Raw genomic sequence first — 15,627 nt, 5'->3', positions numbered from 1 at the left:
GCGGAACTGTACAAATGGCTCTTGAGCAAACACAACAGAGTGTGTTTTTCTAGGACTCTGCTTGTATCTGATATTAGAGGTTGATGGAACCACGTCTGTAACTTGAACAGAAACTGAGAGTTGTCCAGCTGTTCGGGTTGCCTGAAGGATGAACCCCATGCAGATGGGACAGACAACAAGGGTTGATCTGCAGATCTGCAGGGTAAAGGTGTATCCTCACATCCAGGACAGCATGTTCAGCCTGGCGGTTTCACTGCAATGTAGTGATCTGATGGCTTGTTTGCTATTGAAAGACCTGTAATAAACCTGATGGATTCCTAGGCTGGGGCGGTGCGTGGGGGTGTGGAACATAAAACTGACCCTTGCTCATGAGCTGGAGTCTGAAACCTCTTAACTCCACAGCTTTCTAGTATGTGCTCTCTTAGTTTACAGTATAAATAGGGATCATCAATCTGGCCAGGAGCGTATACTGAGTGTTCCCTTACTTCCAGGAGAAATGTTGTCCTCTGTAAATTGTGGTGATAGAACAGCTGCATGCTTTACGCTGCTCCACATGGGAAGATGCTGTTATTTGTCAAGCTGTGCTGTGTTCTGAATCATGTATTTACCTACAGTTAAGGCTTTGGCTTTTCAGAGCTGATTTTGTTCAGCTGTCCTCCACAGATTGCACCACAGGCTTCACTCGTACATCACTGTTGCTTGCAAGGAGCATCCCAAGCTTTCTCAGCTGTATATTCCTAGCAGGCTCCCAGCTAGTTGCACAGGAGAGCTCTGCACCTGCAGATCTTGGGAAATTTAGGTGTAAAGAGGGAAATTGCAGATGGTAAATTGAAAAGCATCATAATATATAACTGTAATGCATATTGATTGCCCACATAAAAAAAAAAAAAGAAAGCCTATTTATCCTTTTCAAGGGGTGCTCTGGGACCCCTGCAGCCAACACAGAGACCTCAGCATTTCCTTTGCAAGTGTTTTGCAAAACATCCTAATTCCCTGCAAACCTCCCTTCATGCTGCCGCTTTGCTGCCTGGTTTGAGCTCTGCCAGCTCCTTGCAGGACTGTCCGTCGCTGAGGGGCGGCCCGGGATTCAGTCCGCACGTGTGGCCCGGGGTCTGCGCTTGCATGGACGAGCTTCCAGGAGGAGCCGGTAGGTGCTCAGCAGGCTGGAGATGCGGGGACCCTCCTGGGGCTGGTGAGGGACGTTGCGGGGGCCTTGTCAGCCGTGATCGTCCACAGGAGCTGAGCGTTCTCTGTGTGTCACAGGGAGCAATGCGGCATCCTGCCTGGCTCACCCGGTCTCATGCAGCGGGGCTTGTTTTGTCTCTTGGGCTTCTGTCCTGTCAATGATTGGAGTGACCATGTCAGCAAATGTCGTTGCCCTAACAATTAATGTGTGTAACACAGAGCGCACGGTAAAAATAGGTCCCAATTCAATGTTGGACCCGAGATTGCTATAAAATATGTTTCCTTTTGTGAGCTCCCTCAGTGGGGATGGACGACCTCTCTTTTGCAGATGCAAAGAATGGACTAACTTTGTAAACCTGCCAAAATACTGAACTTTTTTTCTCTCTTAAAACAATGGTGAATGCCATCTACCTCTGTCTGGCTTCTCGCAGCGAATGCAAAGGGAACAAGACCCGCGTGCTGCTTGTCCTCACTCCTGCTCCCTGCGGCCTTCAGTGTTTGGGCGCAGTGCTGTGGTGTGGAGGCCGCTGTCGGCGCTGGCCTCCCTTGTGTGGGTCCCTCATGTGCTGCCTCTTCAGGGCTCTCGGGTCCTCATGAAAGTCGCCTGTGCGTAGCCTCTGCAGCTATTGCCTTCAGTGAGCGGTGGTTTAGGGGACTGAACGGAGATAAAGCAAATTCTGTCTTTCAAGGACATGCAAAGAGACCCCAGGAAGCTTCCTAGCCTTAAAATCATTGAAGTAAACCCATTTCCTCTATCTGTTTGAAATGCAAATGTCTTTTTCCTGCCCTCTGTGCACTCATTTGAGTGTCTTGTATGCCACTTTTTTCTCCTCAGATATCTGCAAGTAGCAACCTTAGAAATGGGTGGGTGTGAAAAGCGCGACAGGGGTGTTTCTTACACGGTAAATTTGGCTCGCTGGTCCCTGACGCTATCTGTAAGATCCTTGGGAAGTGTTGGGGCTGCAGTAAGCAACTATAGGTCAACAACCAAGTTAGCTTCTATAGAAGACAGGCTCTCTGCTTCTGCTAACTTAGAGGAAGTTCTGGCACAGAACTTGGATTTAAAAAAAAAAAAGAATCCTGCTAAAAAGTGGACTGCTGCAGCTGCGGATACAAACATCTGGGCAGCAGATCATTCCAAACAGGGTCCGTGCACGGGACACGCGCGATGGCCACGGCAGCTGAGCCAGGCACTCGGAGCAGTGCAGCACAGGAGCAGGAAGGCGATTCCAGCCTAGTAAAGAACCCTTGAAAATTAACTTTGCTTGGGAAATATTGGCCAGATGACTGACTTGGCCTTTCCATCTCTCCTTTCTGTACTGTCTTTGAACATCAATCTTTGAAGTTCCCTGTCAATGTGGGAGAGGCAGAGGAAAATAAGCATCTATTTACTGATCTTACAGTGTGGCTAATGCATCTTCCTTTCTTGCTGTCTTTGTCAGTGAGCCAGAGGTAGGGAGGACTTCCTCGTCCATTGACTAAAGTCTGATATCTGGCTAAGCAGAGTTCTTGTCAGGGAAAAAGCACTTGTGTCAAGGGAGGTAATTCAGGAAGGGGGATGGAAGCCCTCGGTTATGAGTAATGGCGCTTTGTGCAGTATCGTCCGGGTGAAATTCCGGTTTGAATGGGGATAAACCAAAGGGAGAAAGGGTGCAAGTTGTTCGCTTTAAATCTTCATATCGCAAGTGTGTGTCACGACAGTTCGACGGGAAAACAGTGTGTTCAGTGTTGCAGAAGCAAGCCAATAAATTATTCTTGTTATATAAGAACCCCTGTCGTTAAAAGTTTATACCTCAGCTGTAAAATTCTTGCTGGTTTGAGACTCTGCAGGCAGATTTGGAGCCAGGAGGGCCTGTCTGTCTTCAGAAATGCTGAGTTCTGCTCTGCTTGAGGTGACAAGCTGCTGCCGAGCTCGACGGTGAGAGCCTGCAGCTTTGCCTTCAGGTGAGGTTTCGATGCATTCGTATGAGAAAGAAAGATGGGGACGACCTGCTGCTGCTGCAAAAGAGAAATGTGCAGGGGGAAAAAATCTCTTTGGCCTCAGCTGCAGGTTCTGCAACTGAGCTGCCTTGCGTTTATTATGGGATTAGCTGTAAATCCAAATAGGTTGTCTCGTTCGCTTCGCTGAAAGCGCTGATCCTAAATAAGCAAATTACATCACCTATCCTGATGTCCTGTTTAACTTGTGACCTCAGCCTGAGCTCTGCAGGATGTTAGAGATAGCGGCTTCGTTTCACTGTCCGGAGATCTGATATCTATTCCATCCCCCACCCCACCCAGTCCCCTTTCCCCGCTCTTTATATTTCCAAGGAACCCACGCGAGCTCTTGGAAAGGTGTTAGCAGGGAATTAAGAGGCGGTGGGGAGCAGAGAGGAAACCACCTTTTTTTTTGTGCGTGTGTGAAATTAGGTGCAAAGGTGTTCTAACAGTTGCAGCAAATGTTCTGCTTTGGTGTGGCGAAGGTAATGACTTTCACTGCTGTAAAGCTTATCCTGTGCAAACGGATTGACTCCAAGCGCACCGCTCGGACGGAGCCGCCGCTTTAGCAGGGACAAAGAAAACGGCCTTATGATGAGATGAAAAACCCTCTGCTCCGGGCACTTTGTGGGAACCTTTGAAGCTGGCCTGGGAACTCTGGCAATATTAGTTGATAATTAGTAATATGGATCCCTTAAGCTGTCGTTTAGGTTGAAAATGTGCATGTCTCTCATGAGCCTCTGTCACACCAATCTGATCAGCAGGCTTTTTTATGCCTTTTATGTGGGCTGCTCTGCCGGTCCAGATGATGCTGAGAACTCCCACGTGTCATCTTTCTCACTAGCTCGTGAGCCAGCTCGCTATCTCCCTGCTCGGTCAGGTCGTGGAAGTGGGACTGGGGCAATTTTGTTTTGTGGTCACCTTTCTTGGCTTGGTCAACAGCCTTTTTATTCCTTACAATGGTTGTCCTTCCCAATCTGCAGCAGAACTGAAAGGCTGGGTATTTCATAAAATATTTCTTCACTGAGAGACAGCCAGGGAGTTGCTTAGGGTAAAAAGCATCTCAGGCTGCAAGGAGAATTGAGAAAACATCAGTTCTTCCACTTCCATAATAGTGGAGCTCTGTTTGCTTCTTTTCAGCCCTGAAATCTTTTGGAAAGGCTGTGCCACCATCTAAAAGAAGAATTAAGAAGGGTCACACGCGCGCTGGCTTTCACAGACTGTGCAGAAAGCGAATATTGCTGGAAAGCCCTCGGCGGTTTCATGAAAGGTTCATCCGTAGGACGCAGTTTGTCGGAGCCAGCAGGGCAGACAGAGCTGTGATTACGGGAGCTGGGGCTTCCCCAGGTGCGAGCGGCCGCTTCCCCGTCGGCAGCCCCAGCGCGGACGGGAGCGCCGCGCCGCGCAGCCTCGCCGGGGTTTCCTGCGTCGGAGCGTGATTTGTTCGGTACAAAGGCTCAGACCCTCTTAAGCTTTTTGTTTATCCTGGGCCTGGCAATTTAGATGTAATCTGCAACTTGTGCTGCTCACCCGCTGGCCAGGAAGCACAGCTGGCATTATTCTGCTTTAGAGACATTGTTGGAGGTGGTGAATTGACCTCAAAAGGTGCCTGTCCCCGGGCCCGGCTCGGTGTGAGCGCTCAGTCATGAGGGCACCTAACCCCCAAACAGCAGCTTTCCACTCAGAGCGCTCTCCTCGGTCCTTTAATTCGGAGGAGATCCACGGGACAGTCGCTAAATGGCATAATCAGGGTAGCTCAGGAGTTGCCGTAGCAATTTGTGCTGCCTTCGAGGCTTGAGATGGGCCTGTTTTCTCGTTGCTAAAGCGTCATAAACTTTGGTGAGATGAGAGCTGGCAGCGAGCGACCACCACGACGGGCAGGGAATTGTGGGAGCACCAAGGGAGGCACCTGGTCCGGGCCCCCGGGAGGGCTTCCCAGCGGGAATGCTGCCAGTGACTCCCGATTCCCAGGCTGCACCTCCTGTTGGAGACTGCCAGGTGCCTTCACAGAATCACACAGAATCCCAGGATGGCTGAGGTTGGAAGGGACCTCTAGAGATAATCTAGCCCAACCCTCTCCTTGGCTTCAGTGTAAGAATTTTTGTCTTAAGTGGGCAAAAGACTATGTTTTATCTGGGATCCTGGGGGATGTAGTGTAAATACAGTGTTTTGCAGAAGATGATCCTGAGCAGATCGAACCCTCCTGTGTGCAGGGACGGGACCGTGGAAAGAGTTTTGCCCTACCACGCCTGCAGCAGGAGGCAAGAGGGCAGCTAAAGCACCATGCACAAGCAGGATCCAGTCCAATTGCCAGCGTTTCATTTTCTTAACATCGTGTTACCATAAATGTGGAACAGAGAACTCCCCCAAAAACACAGAGTTCCCCTCAAAAAGGGCTTGACTGGGCCTAATTCTCAGCAGCGAGCCTGGCCGGTGCTGCCTGGTTCCCACAGACTGTACACTTTCCTGCCAAGATTTCAGTATCTTCAGAAATTCAGTGGAGCATGAAGGTCACAGCAAGGGAAGAATGACAGCCTGAGATTTTTTTTCCCCTTTCACCAGCTCGGAGCAGACTGTTGTCTCTCTTGCATGTTGACTGTTTTCATAGGGTTAGCGTGAAGTTTATGTTTTACACAGACCAGTGGAAGTCAGATATGGGAATGCAGCAGATCAGCTGTGTTTCTTCAAGGAAGACAGTCTCATGTTGCAGATTTTCTTTCTTGGTGTCTCTACAAGCTTGATTTGCAGTGAAATTTCTTTTACAGGTCTTTGCCTTTAGCTTCCCTTTTTTTTTTTTTTTTTTTTTTTAATCTATTTTCTAATGTGCGGAAGCATGTGAGAGACCATGCCCAAGGTTCTGGTTTGTGTGTTTATCTCCTTTCTTTCTCTTTTTTGTTTTGCAAAACTTCAGGAGAATATTAAACTTCAGAGGGAGAAAAAAAAACCTGTTAATTATTCATGGTGTTATGTATTACAGTGCTGAAAATGGTGATGCCAAATTAGCTATTAGAAGGCAAGCCTCAGCTGACAGAAAATGTTTTCTTTTGAGGAAATCATCCCTGTTCCTGGGAACCAGCCTTGTTCTCCTGGGCAAAATGCGAGAGAGGTATGAATGTGTGTTTTTTTCCTGGAGCACAACACTAGCTGGAAAAATGATGGTTTTAGCCAGTGGAAACAGAACAAGCAAACAGCGATTGGCAGTGAAAACAGCACTTGTATTTAGACTAGCATAGAAAAGAAGACACAATGTAGTGCAGAGTAAACGTCCTTTTATACAGTTCTGTACCAGACTTTTTCTTCCCCTCTTGGGCTTGGAAGTGCATTGGTCAGCAGTGATGCTGGTGCACTGGGAGAAAGTAATGAAAGGTCAGCGGGTGACAGTGATCGAGCGACTGTAAGGAAAATGAAGAACTCTCTGGAGAAGGCAGTGACACAGCTATAACTCCCATGTGTCCTAAAGAAACCGTCCCCATGTTTTCTCTCAAATGTCATGAGAAAACAAGAGATTTGTAGCCAATTTAGGTTCTGTTGGCTCCCAGTCTCCTGTGCCTCCTGAGGTCAGAGTTCAGTGTGTTGACTGTGTCAAGAAGTCAAAATTCCCATGTTTTATACACTGTAGAGTTTCTCCTCCTTTTTGACATTGGTGCCCTTCTAATGCTCATTGGTTGTATGTCACGTTAAGGATGGGGTGTCCAGCTCTGTCAGAGTTTGGATGGCTGTATATTTATGCTGCTGGGTTCTCATGATGATCATTCTATGTGCAGACCAGCAATGCCATTAGCTGGGTCTCATTATTCGAGATATCTTGTGCATTAAAAGTTAAATAATGTCAAAGTTCTTGTTTTTACAATGAGACCAGCTTCATCGGTAGTTCAGGTAAACTAAATTGTTTTGAACACACCAAAAGGTCTCCAGGGCCTTATTTTCACTTCATACATCAAGATGATGAGAATGGTGGGTAGGAAACTTTATAGTAGACAGCTTGATGAAGACCATCTTGTAGCACAGGTAATATCACACCAATGTTTTTCACTTCCTGCTGAGAGTTTTGCACAAAAATGTTGTCCAGTTGTTGCAAATGCATTTAAAATCCTGTTATATCCTTCATGGAGAATGAACAATTTTGCAGTCATCCAACTCTAAAATTCGCAGTGTTTGCCCGGGCAGCTGTTTTGGCAGTAGACCCATGTTGCTTCAGGAGCGTACATGATCTCTAGGCATTTCTGAAATTGTCATTTCAGTCCACATTATGTATCAAGATTATACATACTCGACTTCATCATAGAATTTGACAGGTTTGTAATCACTTGACAGCATTTATCTGAAGATCTTTGGACACTAAACTTTGCAGCTTCTTGAGGACATAAAATTAAAAATATTTGATTATTGATTACATTAATTGTATGACATGACCCTCCACACCAAAGAAAACCATAGTTCTCTGTACCCCTGTGGGATATGGTAGATGATTTCCTGCTTTGTCTACTGTTTCAAAGGCATGTTCAGCTGGAAGCAGCTAATGATGAAGATAGTAAGCAACATATGTAGGGTCCGAGCTTTTCAAGTATACCTCATCCCCTCCAAATTGCATGCCATGCACGTGACTTACTGACGTAATCAGAGACCGCTTGATGTTCAGATAAATCCTTTCATCGAAGGATTTTACCGTGTTTCAGAAACACAAGCAGGTAAAGCAGTAACCTGATGAAACCTGAAAAGAGAAGCAGGAAGGTTTAAAAACGTTTCTCAATTCATGCATCATGTGAGTCATGAAGAGGGTGATATTTTCCAACTATCTTGATGAAATACAGCTAGCTTACATGTAGTAACCCAAGATAGGATTTATTTGGCTATGCACAATGTTGCCCTTGAGTCAGTTATTTATAAGGGACTCAGAATAAATTTGTTTCTCTTTCTACCGAGAAAGGCAACGGGAATTCCTTGGTACCACCAAGCGTTTTATCATTGGCTTATCTGAGACTGGTGGTCTGGAGCAAAGCCTCCTGGGAGGCATAAACTTTACTTTTAGAGGGCAGCTCATACCCTCCAATTTCCTGAAAAAGGGAGTGAGATCTCAGAGGGAGAAGGAGTGCATAAGTGTTTTGACAAAGGTGGAAAACCTAGCATTTTTCATGGATGTTGTGACATTTTCTTTGAACAACTGTCTTAGGTTGATTTACACAGTCTGAGTTGACCATTTGATCAAGGACATATCGGGGAAAGTGCAGATGAAAGCTTCATTTTCTCGTACCCTTGATATTCTCCCTGTTTCTTCTTTTTCCCTCATTTTCTCTTACCTTTAATATTTTCCCCATTTCTTCCCTTTCCCTCACCTCATCTTTTTTCCTTTGTGGTTCCTGTGTGATTTTCATGGAGGAGGAGGAGGAGATTTGCACAACCAGACAGTTTTCTTTTCCCGAGGGCCCTTATAATGACTGCAGTTACGATCAGGTGAGTCCAGCCTAAGGCTGTTTTGCTGCCAGGAGGATGTTCCAGCACCTCCTTTGCTTGTAGCCTTGTCCCTCCCTCAGACTTGCCACATGTGTTTGTGGCCACATTTCAAGCCAGATGTTGAGACCGATCTGGCTGAAAGAGTACAGAGGGCCTGTGTGCACCTGGAGCAGTGTTTTGGAGGCCCAAGGAGCAGAAGGAACAAGTTGCAGCACTGCTGGAACAGTGGCATGGACCACTTCATCTCTGGTGGTCAATTCCTGGTATAAAACCCCTGCCCATAGTCCATAGCAGTGGATATATCTGGAGAACTCTGAGTGGGCACTACCCTCTGCAGCTGGCAGGTTTCTAATTCAACCCTCTAAATTCATGGACTTTAAAGAAGATGAGCTCGCTGAGCAGGGACACGCAGAGGAGATTAGCTGGGAGCTGCAGAGAAGGAAGTCGGTGGCAGAGAAGTCGGACCAGGAACGCGGTTCCCTGTAAGCAAGGTCACGTGAGTGGCTATTTGGTGACAAGCTGGAGTGATCGATGTGGAAGGATAATAGGTCACTGGGGAGCCAGCCCGAGAGCTGAACTCTCTCCAAATGTGTGTGGGACACTGGAAAAGGAGACTGCGGAGACATCGAGTAAAACCAAACAGCTTCCTGCAGCCCAGCCTGACTCAGGGCTCCGGTTAGCGTGCTTCCCAAGGCTTATCGGCCCACTCCAATTCCTGAATGTTTAAATGATCTGGGCACTAAAAAGTTACATGCGCTTCCTTCTGAGCCAAGCATGGCCTGTGCTGAAGGATTCAGCCTTCATTCCCGGGGGTGAAGTCAGCCCTCAGGTGGGAGCAGCCTTTCCTCGCTCTGGTTTTGGACTTTACAGTGGCTCTCTCCTGCAGTTGGGTTGTTTCTTCCCGGAGCGGGGCCTTTCCTGGATCAACAGCATTTAGTGGCATTTGCTGGAGGGCTCAGATTACCCCAGTGAAAATAATCGGTTATGCAAAGTTACGCTCTTTAGATTGAGTTTCTTCTGTGTGGCCAGTGAGGTGTGAAAGTCAATCTGCTCTGCAGGCCCTGAGGGCTCTTGCTCTGTGCTAACCTGATCCGATCCCTTTGGGGTTTAGCTCTCGCAGAGGGGAGAGCCGGCCCTGCAGTTCAGTTTGGAGGGACACAGAGCACATGTGGTCGCAGTAGGGCTGGCCTCCGGAGCAAAACATTGCTCCTAAATCCAGATGGGAGCTGCTGCATGACAAGAAAACCCATCCCTGGAAAGGAGGCTGCAAAATTTGGCCCTTGACATGGCGGCAGAGTCTCTGAGATATTTTGGCTGGGAGAAGGCTGATGTGGGCAAAGCACAGCTTAAGATCCAGTATTCTTGTTGGCAGTGCTGATAGTGGACTTTTTTTTTCACAGATTCATCTGGTTGCCCCACGGCATTAGTCCATGCAGTAGGTGGTAAATTCCTGCAGTTGGGAGACAGGCGCCCTGTAACCTGGAACCCATCATGTAGTTTCATCATTCTTGATCATCTCCTTTTTCCCCCCAGATATAACTGCAGAATAGGAATTTTGGGGTGACAGCAGCAATGGGAAAAATCTCAGCTGTGTACAGACACCTGCTCCTGCCTCTGCCCATTGGCTGCAGGTTTCCGTGTCGTTCCTGCCCTGAGCTGCTGGGGCATCTCCGATGGGAGCCAGTGACCCACTGCAAGGCTGACCAAGGCCTTTGGGCTGAAGCCCTGAGCCAACAGGCAGGTATGGTGGTAGATGGCCCGTTCGTAAGACCACAGTAATGGTATTTAGTAGCCATCATAACGCGCTTGCCAGCAACTTATTGCTGTTGGGCACTCAAGAAACTCGTCATAGTAAGGGCTGGACCAAGGGCTGCCGTGTTGGCCAGGTAATGCAAAACCTACGTCAAGGGAACCATAGCGAAAAGCAGTTCATGCATATTCAAATCAGGGTAAATTTATGCCGTTGCAGATCTGTGACTTACCACACTATCATTCATATTCAGCTTTGGTGCCAAAACCAAGACTCAGCGCCTTTCTTATTTCTTAATGAAAAATACCTCTTTAGAGTCCCTTTGAAGTCCCCACTCCTGAAAATCCCCAATATATTGTCATCATTGTTACTGTTAACAGCCCCTGCCAGTGTCAGGAGCCTTTCCTGACAGATATCTCGGCGGGGGCTTTGTCAGACTCTGCAATTCAGACCTCTACCATAGTCAGGTTTAAACGGCTAATGACGGGCCTCCCAGGGGATTTCTGCCAAGCTCTCAAAGACCTCCCAGGTTTAAAAGTGGCAGGGTGTCCTTTTCCCGGGGCCAGTTGCAGCAGGAATGCACACAGTCAGATTCTCCTACCTAAGCTGCATCAGGCTGGTTATTTTTCTGGTTGCAAAGGCTCATCCATGCGTATATAGCTGGTTGCTTAGCAGAGGGGAGATAGTTGTGGCAGTAGAGCACATTGAATAAACAGACTAAACTTCCAGAGGAAAAAGATGAGATTAGGTGGAAAGTACTCCACTCATTTGAGATTTTACTATGTTTTGACATTAAAATCTTCATTTGAAAACAACAGAAAAATTTAAAAGGTCTTGAAAAATTCAAGGAGGGAATTAATGAAAAATCCATATCAGAGGGACAGTAAGATTCATTCTTTTCCTGGTGTACAGAGATGCTATAGTGATAGTTATGGGATAGAAGTAATGTTATGTGAAAAAAAGTTGTGCGAATAACGCCTAAATGAGTTGGGATCCTACATACCGTGTTCAGAGAACAGAGGAAAATACTTGAGCCGAAAGTGTGCCGGAAATGGGATCAGGCTTTTATGACTAGGGTTTCCTAAGCTATAAGTCACATTAGGCTGACACTGCTGCCGCGTGAAGCCATCGCTCTCTTCTCGCCTCTGTCCTGCCCTGGCCCCCGTGTCCCCACACGATTCAGACAGTGGAAATGGACCTGTCAAAGTTGTGCGGGTTAATTTTATCCTGGATCAGTTCTTCAGTGTGGTTCCCTGTGCAGCTGGCCAGATGTGCATGGGGTACAGCAAGGGCATGGTGCAGAGCAGGAGGCTGCAGGACTTTGCTCCAGCACAGGCTAATGTCATTAAAGAGCCCTCACGAGCCTACGGCTGAAAGAGCTCCAGCTGGCATGTCCAAAGCCCTTGCTTAAATCCCACTGTCCAGGGGATTTGGATGGTGACCAGACAGTTGGGTGGTTAGGAGGATCACCAGGGCAGGTGGTCACCTACCTTTCCTCGTGGGATGTTGAGGCTTGGCTGGAGCTTTGGCCTTGAGAGAAGAGGCCTGTGAAACTGTGCACTCAGCCTGTCCCAGCCCAACCCCGTTGTTATCCAGCAGTTTGGGACCTGACTGAGGGTTCAGAATCTGTTTTGGTTCCAATTTGAAGCTGAACCTCAGATTTGTAAATGTTCGCGATCAGGTGAAAAGGACCTCCACTCATTCCCATGTGAACAGAAGCTGCACTGTTCTCGTCAGCTCGTAGCTTGTGTGTGCTGTACCACATTTTTGCATTGTGTCTGAATATGGGTTTTAGTTTCTGATTGCATTTCTCATTTTATTCATAGCAAGAAGGCCTCCTCTGAGAGGTTACAAGTGACTTTCCCAGAGAAAACGTAAGAATTTTCTTTTTACTTGCACTTGTGCAGCTAAATACTTGCAGTATCTTTCTCCTTCTAAAGGGCTTAAGGTTTTCTTCTGTGCTAAAATAAATTTAATCTCTTTTTTTTTTGGGGGGGGGGCAGGGGGAGAATAGCATCTCTTTGAGTCATTCTGTGCCTTTAACTTAACAGAACTACTGTTTTACAAAGCAGTTGAAGCTTCATTTAGCCTGAATGAAAAACTTGATGCATGTTGCTGAAGAGAGGAAACTGGTAGTGGATGATTTACTCAAAATGCCCTACAGCCATGAAGTTATAAATGGCGAAGGAGAACACCAAGAGCACTGAGAGTTGAACCAGAGGAAATGCATGAAGCCTTGGAGTGACCTTATGCTAATTTCTAATGATGAGACTTAACTGCACGCATTTTTTCAGGGGTTGTAAAAAGCGAAATAGTATCAGCCTTAAAATGCAGAGGTCTCTAGATGACGTGTTAGCACACGGTGCGTATGGCTGAGAACGGGGATGTGTGACCAGCCAAGCCAGCAGCTGGGCTCTGGGTCGGGGGAAGCCGTCCCGCTGCCAGCCCCGGGCGTCCCTGCGGGCCTCAACCGCTCCGGCCCTTCCCAGGGAGCCAGGCCCGGCGGGGCCGTTTCCATCTGCTTTACTGCCTTCCTAGGCCAACGGGCCTGCTCAGGGTGCAGAAACGATGCTCTGGGCAGTGTCCCCATGTCAGGGCTGCCTCCGCTGAAATGCCTGTTTTAAACTGTGTTTCTCCAGCAAGCCCCAGAGTGTCCGGGGTTCCCTCGGCCGCGGGCAGCGTGTGGAGCCGCTGTGGCGGGCGCACGAGCGGCCTGCCCAGCTGGGGAGATGGGCTCGCGGCGTCGGCCCAGCTCCTCGTGGGCAAACGCCTCGTTACGTAGCATGTGGAAATCCCAGGAAGGAGAAGCAGAGCCGCCCTTGATGGGTCCCCACGCTGTGGCCTGTCATCATTTCACTGAGGTCACGTTCCTGTCTTGAAGGAACGTGGCAGTCGGGAGCTGATACGGAGCCCGTGAAGCCCGGGCTCCCGCGCTGCTTCTTGAGTGTGGGATTCTTATTCCTCTGTGGTGCTGCTCGGCTTGAGGCTTCGTTTTCCTCCTGAGTATTACTGGAGCTGTCAAACCCTATGAAGTATTTATCTGGGAGGAAGGCTCAAGTGAGTGCTTTTGTGCAAGATGCTTATCACTTGCTCACATTCCCAAACACTTGGCTTTAGTTCTCTGAGCCAGTGTTTTCCAAGGGGCTGGAAAGAGCGAGGTACCCACCCACCCCAGCTGTCCAGGGATCGCCAGCTGCCAAAACCTCCTGAGCTTCATTCCAGCTTCCAGCTTAATTGCTCTACTTAGATTCACAAGCAGTGGTAGAAAGCCAGGGGCGCTGCCGCGGTGGGAGCCAACGCATGCGGCGGTGAGCAGCAGGATAAGGAGGATGAAAACGCTCCCTCTGTGCAGAGGAATCCAGCCACGGCCTCGCACGGTACCCGCTTGGCCTACGCGCAGCTTTGGGCGTTTCGGTGACGTGAAGCCATAGCCGGTACCTGCAGAGCAGAGGGGCTGGGGGCGCTTGGCTGCGCGGAGGTGGCCGGGCCCTCATGCCCAGCAAGCGGCACCCCGTGATGGAGGCCGGGCTGGAGGGCAGCAGCAGCGAGAGGAGCCGCTGAGCGTCTTCCCGTGTCGGAGGCGAGCTGGAAACTCTTCCTTGTATTTAAAGTTCCCATGGCTGCAGTTTGAGTCTGGCACGCAGTGGGCCCCGGGGTTATCTGAGGTCATGTACTCAAATAGTTGTAGATAAAACAAGGGCCTGTTTGGATTGGAAATCTCCAGAGGGCTTTTCCTTTGCGCGAGGGTAATGATATTGCAAAAGGACAGGAGCCAAAATAAAGATTCGGATCCATGCGCGGTAGCTCAGTAAAATAAAATGAGCAATGGAAAAAAAAAAAAAAAGAAGGAGTTAAGAAAAAAAAATAAGGCTGTTTTCATAATGTTATTTTCTGAACTAGCTGTCGGGTGGGAAGAATTACAGCCAAGGAGAGGGAGTCCTGCGCTGCACAAGGCGCCATCCAGGGCCCAGCTTCCCGCTCTGCCCTTCCCGGAAACTCATCCCCTGGGAAGAGGCACCAGCGGAGCCAGGAGCGGGACCTGCACCTGCTGCCCGCGAGGGGCCGCTGGGCCCTCCTCACTGCACCCGCTCCTCCTAGCGCTCCTCTCACCAAAACTCCTTATCGGTTGCGGCACTTGGAAAAAGGGGGAAATTAGTGGTGTCTTTTGAGCATTAAAGAGGGAATAAAGTTCTGCCAGACCCTTGTAGAGACCCTAGGGCTTTTGTGGGGAAGCACTGACTCGCTGGAAGCTGTGGAGCAGAGCACATTTGGACAAGGACTGAGGCTGAGCTCTTCTCCAAGGGCCGTGAGAGAAGAGTGAGTGCTTGTAGTAACAGCGCTCTCCGTCGCTCACTGCCTTTGCCACGATCTTTACGATTTTGCAGCCTGCTACTTTGAAAGTAATTGAATTTTAAAAGCCAAATGACAAAGTTGGCGAGAAAAGGAGCCCTTTGGGGTGCTTGCAGATGCTGGCAGGTATGGGTGCTGCATGAAGGCATGGCCCGACAGGTAGTGAGAAGGTAGAGACAAGGCAGGACTGAGGAGGAAGAGCCCGGGGAGAGGGTAGTGACAGCGCTGTGCCACGTGCAGGAGGCCGGGGGCTCAGGGCATCACGGGGCTCCTTCTTCAGCACCAAGACAGGGACCAGCTTTGCTCCCTTGGTGGATCCAGCTGCTGCCCCTGCACCTGGTTAGAGGCTGCAGAGGCTGCAGTGGGGTTTGGAACGGGGGCTAGGTTACTCCTGAGCAAGAAGCTGTTGCTTCAGAAGAGAGCGCGCGGCACCCTGGGCAGCCCCACACTGCATCGCCCGGTTTGCTCAGACCTGCTGCATGTCCCTTAGGGCTTTGCTGTGGAACAAGGACCAGGTCAGCCCTGTATCGATACGAATTTCATTTCTGTGGAGCAGCTGTAGTCTGAAAACCGCCTGCAACTTTCTTGCACTTGTTCATGATGCAGTGTTTAGGATCGCTTGCTGAGGAACTCCAGGCATGGATTTTTCTTGGTGGCTGCAGAAATGAAGACCCCAACCCCACCAAATTTCATGGGATTTGTGTATCTGTCTCCTTTCAACTGCTTAGAAGAATTCAGCCTCCATCTGCAAATCTGAGTTGATGAGTTCATTGAAGAAGCACATTGGAGAATTTGTGGAGTTTGAAATGTTGAGTTCCTCGATCGATTAACTGCTGTTCCCTGTCTGGGTGGGAGTACCTGATGCATTTAGGTTTCTGATGCAGAATCTGAAGTTGACATCTTCATAATTCGGT

The 15,627-nt window shown here is 48.7% G+C and overlaps 1 protein-coding gene across 2 annotated transcripts in view; it reads left to right on the top strand.

Annotated features, from left to right (window-relative positions):
- The window catches only part of EXD3 (exonuclease 3'-5' domain containing 3), a 232,960-nt gene that overhangs the window by 87,025 nt on the left and 130,308 nt on the right, over nt 1-15,627 (top strand). The window lies entirely within an intron of this gene.

This window comes from Tinamus guttatus, unplaced genomic scaffold, assembly GCF_059628265.1.
Source record: "Tinamus guttatus ecotype Peru unplaced genomic scaffold, ASM5962826v1 Tinamus_guttatus_pri_ptg000297l, whole genome shotgun sequence".
Classification (NCBI taxonomy): domain Eukaryota; kingdom Metazoa; phylum Chordata; class Aves; order Tinamiformes; family Tinamidae; genus Tinamus; species Tinamus guttatus.
Note: the sequence above shows the minus strand (reverse complement) of the source record. Positions and strands in the feature narration are given on the sequence as shown.